At 43.9% G+C, this 7,653-nt stretch overlaps 1 long non-coding RNA gene across 1 annotated transcript; it reads right to left on the reverse strand.

The window, feature by feature from the left end:
* Positions 1 to 2,431: 2,431 nt before the first annotated feature.
* LOC122152939 lies at positions 2,432 to 7,616 on the reverse strand. Its single transcript, XR_006164930.1, has 2 exons — positions 7,534 to 7,616; positions 2,432 to 7,016 (listed from the first exon to the last, which is right to left on the reverse strand). It is a non-coding gene; the product is annotated as an uncharacterized LOC122152939 (long non-coding RNA).
* Between the last annotated feature and the right edge of the window lie 37 nt (positions 7,617 to 7,653).

Genomic DNA, 7,653 nt, shown 5'->3' on the forward strand with positions numbered 1-7,653 from the left:
TGCAAAACCTTAAAGCAATTTCCACCTAAGGGCCAACGCTAGCATAAGATTTCTCTAGTCCTGAGCCATCAGATACCATAGCTAGTGAAATTTCTTGTATGTGCAGTATAGACAATAATGCTTCAGCCATACAAACATCACAAAGTACAAAAATAAAAAAACAGTTTAAAGCCAGATTCCTCTGCCTACCTTTATCCTTTTTGCAATGATTCTGTTTAGTTTCATCATTTGTGCAGAAAACCATCAGATACTCAGTATCTCGTGTCAACATGTCACATGGAGTATAATGCTGAGGCTTCACTACAGTCTGCCCCAAAGTCTACATTAATTGCAAGGTGGAAGTCCACAGCTGCAGCAAAATTGCTGCTTAGACACGGTGCACTGACACACATGCAGTCCATGTGCATTTGCACCACCATGCAACCCCATCTCAGACTGAAGAACCGAGGCACACTGCGTGAGGTTCTCCTTTCTATCATCTCCATCTCACTGACCCCGGCTCTTTCCACCAATGATGCCAAGGGAGGATTCTTGGTGAGAGACCTGCTGCTCAGGTAGCTGCGCAGGGACCTCCGTTAGGCCTTCAAACTCTAAAACTCTGGGTAGTTTGGCCATTAAAAACCTTTCTTCTTAAAGTACTGGGTTGGGTTTTTTCCCCATGAAGTCCCATGACAACACCAAGGGAGATGGTATAAGAAGTCATCATACTATGAAGAGCCTGGCAACCAAAGCAATGCAGCTCACATGTCTAATTCTACCATCTGACTTGTTTTCAACCAAAAACTTATCCTGTGGTTCTCCGATAAGTATTCTAGTTGTACGGGTCATGTGCCATCTAGAGCTATGATCTCTGCCAATATAACAAAGAGAACAACATTGGAGAGAGTAATGTTTGCATATTTAAGGAAGCGGAAGCCAACTGTAAAACAGCATGGCCAAAATTTGCCTCTTCACATTCGGCTGCACCTCTGTGATAGCGTATTTAAGAAGGGACATGGTGAGGAGGAGTTGAACTTTGAGGAGGAGTTGCGGCAGCTGCGTGAACACCAAGGTCAGTGGAGGAACGGAGGAAGAAAGGAGGGGGGAGGTGTGCCGGAGCAGAGACCCCCCTGTATCCTGTGGTGACGGCAGGGCGGCCCCCCCTGCCACCCATGGAGATCTACGGTGGAGCAGACACTGATTTATGGCCTGTGTTTCACCTGGATGACCAAGGTATCTGTGCCCTAAGAAGGCCGGAGCCTTGTGGGAAAAGGTAGCCCCACTGCTGGGAGGATTGCAGCATGCGGGGGTGTCCCACGCCGGAGCAGCTCCGGAAGGGCTGCAGCCATGGGAGGGACTCCAGTTGGAGAAAGTTGGTGTCCCACACCAGAGCAGTGTAAGGAAATGCTGCGGCCCGTGGGAGGGACTCACGTCAGAGAAAGTTTGTGGAGGACTGTCTCCTGTGAGAGGGGGACCACGGTGGAGCAGGGGGAGAAGTTCCAGAAGCTCCCCCCACTGAAGATGGAAGAAGCAGCAACACTGACTGCACCCCCCATTCCCTGCCCCTGAGCTGCTGGGGGGAGGAGGTAGAGATAGCGAGAGCAGAGCTGAGCCCGGGAAGAAGGGAGGGGTGGGGGGAAGGTGTTCTCAAGATGTGGCAGTGCTTCTCACTGTCCTACTCTGGCAAGTGTTGTTGGTAGTGTCTGTAATAAATGTATGTTCTTTTTTTCTTCCCCTAATGGGTCTGCCTTTTGCCCGTGACCATAATGGGTTATTTGCCCCTCCCGGTCCTATCCCGAATCCCTAGCTGGCTCATTTGTCCCTTCTCATCACTGGAGGAGAAGGGAGGAGCGAGCGGCTGCGTGGTGTTGGGCTGCCAAACAGGCTCAAACCACGACAAACATTTACTAAATAAATCCCCATTCCATTTTGGGTCTGAACTCATCATGCAAAGAATGTAATTTGACAGTATAGAATTGACAGTAATAAATTCAGTCAGTAGCGTGAACATAAAGACATCAATAATTCGGTATCTCGGTTATTTTTGCTATGCCACTTGAACTTTCTACTCAGTAATGAATAAATCATTATGGAGATGACATCAGTAAGACTGCACAGGCCATAGAAATGCAAAAGTAGACCCACACTTGTTACAGGGCGGTATTTCTGTATTCACAGCCTGAAAGCAAGTTTCAGTTCCTCATCTCAAACCATGGGCATGTCTTTACAGTGGACAGAAAGGCACAAGAATAAGCTTAAAGTTGTTATAAATTGCAACCTCTCCTTGAAGTACACATTTTTGTAGTCTTAGAACCAGCATGTTAACATCATATGTAAAATGACTTAGTGACACAACAGCACCCTCAGGTATAGTACATGCACAAACCAAAAAATACAATCTAGAAATAACATTTTGGGCACTGTTGGATGAAACAAAGAAACTTAGACACAATTTTTCAGCAAGCCAATAGGTTTACTTCCTAACGTTTTTATTTTTCACATGATGAGAACTTACAACAAATCACGTCTAACATTCTGATACAATCTTCTGAAAAGAAAAATAATCTGCTCAACATACACCACATTTTCCCAGCATCTTAGCAATGCACAAACACAAATGCACTTGCTGCCACTCTGAAAATTGCTGTTCTTCTCTGTGTAATCTCTAACCCTGGAAGATTGTTGTTTGAGGCCAAACTGTCTGACTGATACTAAGGAACTAAAGCATCGAGACGACTTTTAAAATATACCACAGCACTAATAGCTCTCTGTTGCTCTCTCTGATTCACTTATATAAACCTTCTAGAGAAATGAGGCTGCAGTCACAGTGCTTTGTGCCAAGAAACTTGATCCCTAAAGCCACATTTACAGGAAAACAGGACGATAATCATAATTATTGTACTAATGCAAAATTTCACACTGTCATTTCATTTATTCTTCTGAAAATAAACTTTGCTAAACAGGAACAACAGCATGAGCCTTATTTTTTTTTTTATAACAAGCACAAGACAGTTCGTTTTTCTTTGCTCTTCCTTCGTTGGAGTTAGCATATGGACAGTATTACAGAATAGGCTTACCGAATCATCCATCTTTCCATTTGCTTTTTCCCAAATTCCTTTACACACAGTTTGTCTAAAATAAAGAGCCAGGATGATGTACACAGTTGTAACGAGGAAATCAAAGCCACTTTTTAAAATTGTCTTACACACTTCCACTGTAATCAGAATACTCAGGATTTTATTTTTAGAAGACTCAGACACCAAACTCCAGCTGAAGTTAATCAGAGCTGTGAAAACTGATAACATGAAATTGCACCCTATCTGCTGCACTGTGACAGACTTTGTATTTCAGTTGCTCCTGCAGCATTCCATCAACGTGTTTTTTAAAGCACCCATAAATGGCTTACTAGTTGCCAGTGAAGACACTTTATTCTTTTAAATAATAATCATAGTGCCATGACTGTCTGCCCACTTAGAGAGTACACACCTCAATACCTGTAGCGTAGTTTTCTCTGAATCATTGTCCGACCTGTGGAACTATCACCTTTTAAGTAGGTATGTATTTACTACTACTTAGCAGTTCTTAGGGGTAATATTACTATCCAGCTTGTTGTTGTCCAGCGGCATTTATATGAAACTGTCCAATCTGTTAGGCATGTGGATTCTGAGTGGAAAATATTAACTAGATTAACTATCTATTTGCAGAAGAATGACGGTGACAGTTAAAAAACATCTCCAGACTTGGCACTCAGAAACTGTAATAGCAGGAACGAAGATAGTTTTACATTATACTAGATTATAGTTATTTTCCTGGTAAGAAATTTAAATCTTCAGTCTTGTCTGTCTACCTTGCTCCATACCAGTTACGGATAAACACCGTGATTTTTGTAATATTCTCACTGTGCCTCTTACTGCTTGGTTGTCTCCCTGATTACTGGTAAGCATCCATACTTTTGTGACAAGGTAAGTGGCAGGTTTAAACTAGATAAAGTATGATTTCTTCTTACCTCGTAGCATTCGTTATGGGCTGTTTCATATGAACATATTAGAAAAAAAATAAAAATCCACGCACCCTTTTCCATGCACAGCTGTCATCAGTGAGAAACTGGTAGAAAATTCTGTGTCTGTATTTTGGCAAGTCACTAAGTTACCTGTGTTTTGGCAGAGTACTTGGAATCGACAAAGCTAGACCTCTAGTGTTTCCAGAAACATTTGCTGCGTTCAACAGCGGCTGAAAGGAACCGGTTCATTCAAGTGTTTCCTGCGATCACAAGTAGCACTGCTTCACTTCTCAGAAGCTCTGGGATAGAAGCTGGTATCTGAAGGAACAGGGTAACAGCCGTAGTATGTCCTGCAGCATCAGCATTTGCTCCACTGATAAGATTTTCAGGGCCAACTGAGAGAGGATGCAGTTTCTTAGATTAATTATCTCCCTCTGCAATATGTCCTTGGCAATAGTGATTCCAGAGCTTTTGGTGGGAAACAAGCAAGACGTAATGCCCTCAGGTATTACGTTTCTGTTGTTGCAGCAACTACAGGAGAAACTTAGTTTGAAAAGCCACGCTGCCTCAGGGGAGGAGATGCAGCAGCAGCAGATACTCCTAAAGCTATCGAAGTGCAGAATGGACCTCTATACAGACACAGGACTCAAAGAAAATTTACCAAGATGAAAAAATTTAGCATCTGTACCTAGTCAAGGTTCCCCCACTGAAATGAAGCAAAATTAGACTGCATGACGTTCCTCCTTGAGATGCATTCTTCTTTCTTTAATCTCTTTTCTTCCCCAAAACCAAGCTTTTCTCTGCAAAACTCTCAGCTGCTAATAAAGGAATCCCTAAGGGTATCTGAGATAGAACTTCTAAGGCCCTCTAAAAGAAAATAATCTGATGTCACTAGTTTAAAATTAATGACATAAGGTCCAAACCTTCAGTGAAAAATTTGTAGGGTTCTATACATAAAAAAAGGCTGAAAAAGGCAGGCTAGCTCCAGGATATTATTTATTCCAAATATTTTTATACTGAAAATGAAACAAATGTTAGCATTAAAAAAGCTAAACTATGCACAGTACACAGCTTGGCCCTATAGTGTAATACCTGCATCACAAAAAATAGTAAATTCTCATACTTCAACATACAACCAATGCAAGTGTTTTGGTTTTTACATGTAAATTTTTTCACAAAGTCCATGTACAATCATTCATATTTTTAAAATAGTTTGCTTTACATTCTACGTTTTGCAGGGGTTCATTTTTTCACAAAATTCCAGTGATTAAGCTTGTTGGCAAGTATGATCAAAAGTTAATTTGAGCAGCTATTGGATACTTTGAATGGAAAATAAACTATATACTCAACAAACATGCATCTGGTAATAACAGCTGCAACCACACACACGGAGATGAAACATATATCAAACTAAATGCACCATCAAAGCACTTAGAACTATAAATGTTTGAAAAAAATGTTCATAAGCAAGCTGTTCTTGAAGAATGAGAAAATATTCAAATAATTGTGAATGGTGTATTTGACAAAATTAACCTTATAGACAACTTATGCCCCAAATAATTCTACAGCATGAATTCCTTGCCTAGATTTCATTAGAATCAAGAAAAATCTGATTTACAGGGAATTAAGGCATCCATACAACTTTGATAACATCAAGTCCATCAGACTCAATCATGAAATACAGTCAGTTTGAGTTTTATGTCCCTTCAAACCACAAAATCTTTGAGAATTACATTCAAAATTTTCTCAAATCATCTGCTTAAAGTGAGAAGTACAGAGAGTAATTGCTGTCTGGTGCCAATACAAACCACTACATGGGCTCTATTCTAATGGCTGCACTTTCACTAGGGAAACTGAGAAATTAAAAATACCGTTAATAAATACCTGCACAGTAAAACATACTTATACCCATGTATGTGTACACCCTAAACAACACAACCTTTACACCAGCGTAATTACAGCACAGAGGCTCTCCATTTGTAACGCAGGCCCTTCTGGAGAACTATGGATGAGAAAATAATTATACAAGACCACTTTGTTTCTGCTTGGCTGGGAAATAACTGAGCACATATGAAAAAAGTTAGCAGAACCTTGCTAGATTTATGAGCTCAGGTTAGTTTCACAAATGCTTTACTGGCAGCACAGCCAGTGTCACTGCATAAACTGGTTTACGCAAACAGATCCAACCGCTTTCCTCCCTGTTTGTTCCCACTACCACGGGAGGCCCTACTGGGTCACAGCAGTTATTCCCATCCCCGTGCAACCAACCAGACTGAGGAACCATTCCAGATGCTTGCTTGATTTTCCTGCCGGCACATCACACAGCCACACTGATGTCAGCGCAGACGCAGCAGCAGCACAAGTCCATGAATGAAAAAACCCCACTCCTTTTACAGGCAGCTTAGCAAGTTTGCAAAACCACCAAAAGAGCCAGCCATGACAAAAAATTACATTGGGAAAGGGGGATCTGAAGCCAGGGAGGTACATCACTGTTTTTCTTACATGGGGTTTAGCCCTTTTGCCAAGAATTTGTTGCAAATAGGTTTAAACACAACACTAAACACATTACAGATTCTAGTAGCTGCTTTAGAGTATTTGTGACTTAGGTGGAATACCTAAAAGCACACTGTTTGAAAACATGTATGTGGATTAGATATTAATCTCTCGAATTCAAGCCGTCCTTAATGAAAAGATAATGGGCCAGATTAGCTTTCAACAAAACCAAGAGAAATCTTGTAATTTTTATTTCTATCTTAATACTTGTATTTTGACACGTAAAGTCCTGTTCAGGTATTTAATTCAAACTGGGTAATTTCAACAAGAAGCAAGACTAAAGCAATGGTAACATCCCTTATTTCTCAAATCCCGTCAAGATGAGCGAGTACAGCGGTTACAAAGGGTTCAAGCCAAAATCCACCAGGTCCCGGGCACGTGCCTCCCTGCCAATACCGGGGAAGAGTGGGCAAGCTTGCGAGGGCGCCACGTGCGTGCCACCAGAAATTGAGCTTCTGCACAAACCACGCCGGCCCTTCCCCCCCTACATTTCAGAAAAACGGATTAAAGTATTTTAAAAACAAACAAACAAACAAACGAAAAACAACACACAAAACACAGCCAGACAGACTACTACATCAGGTGAACGGCAAATTAACGCTGCCCGCAGAGGTCTCCCCTCACAGAGCCCCCGCCGGCAGCCCGCGGGGCTGCGGGTTACCACAGCGGCACCCTACCAAATCCTACTGCCACCGGCCCCTGTCCCCTGGTGACACCGGCCCCCCACCACGGTGGGCGTGGGCGGCGGGGGGACGACACGACACGGACCTGCCCCTGCGTGTGTCCCCCGCCCCGCTCCGTGTGCCGGTCCGCGCCCCGCCCCGCGGCTGCCTCAGTTTCCCTCCCGCGCGCGCCAAGCCATTAGCGGGCCAGAGCCGGGGGGAGGGGGGGTAGGGGGCGGCAGCCGGGGCCGTGCCGGGGGGCTCCAGCGTTTAGGCGCCTTCTCCGCCACGCGGCGCCGGGCGCGCGCCCTCGCGAGGTTCCCCCGCCCGCCGCGCTACCTGTGGGGGAGGGGCTGCGGGTGGGGGATCCCCCCGTAACCGTCTCCAACCGCCACCCTCCCTGCCGCGCCAGCGCCTCGCCCCCCGCTCCCCCGCCGGCCAATCGGAGCGCTGCGCACG

The sequence above is a fragment of the Tyto alba genome, unplaced genomic scaffold, assembly GCF_018691265.1.
Source record: "Tyto alba isolate M040663 unplaced genomic scaffold, T.alba_DEE_v4.0 Super-Scaffold_14, whole genome shotgun sequence".
In the NCBI taxonomy this organism is placed as follows: Eukaryota; Metazoa; Chordata; class Aves; order Strigiformes; family Tytonidae; genus Tyto; species Tyto alba.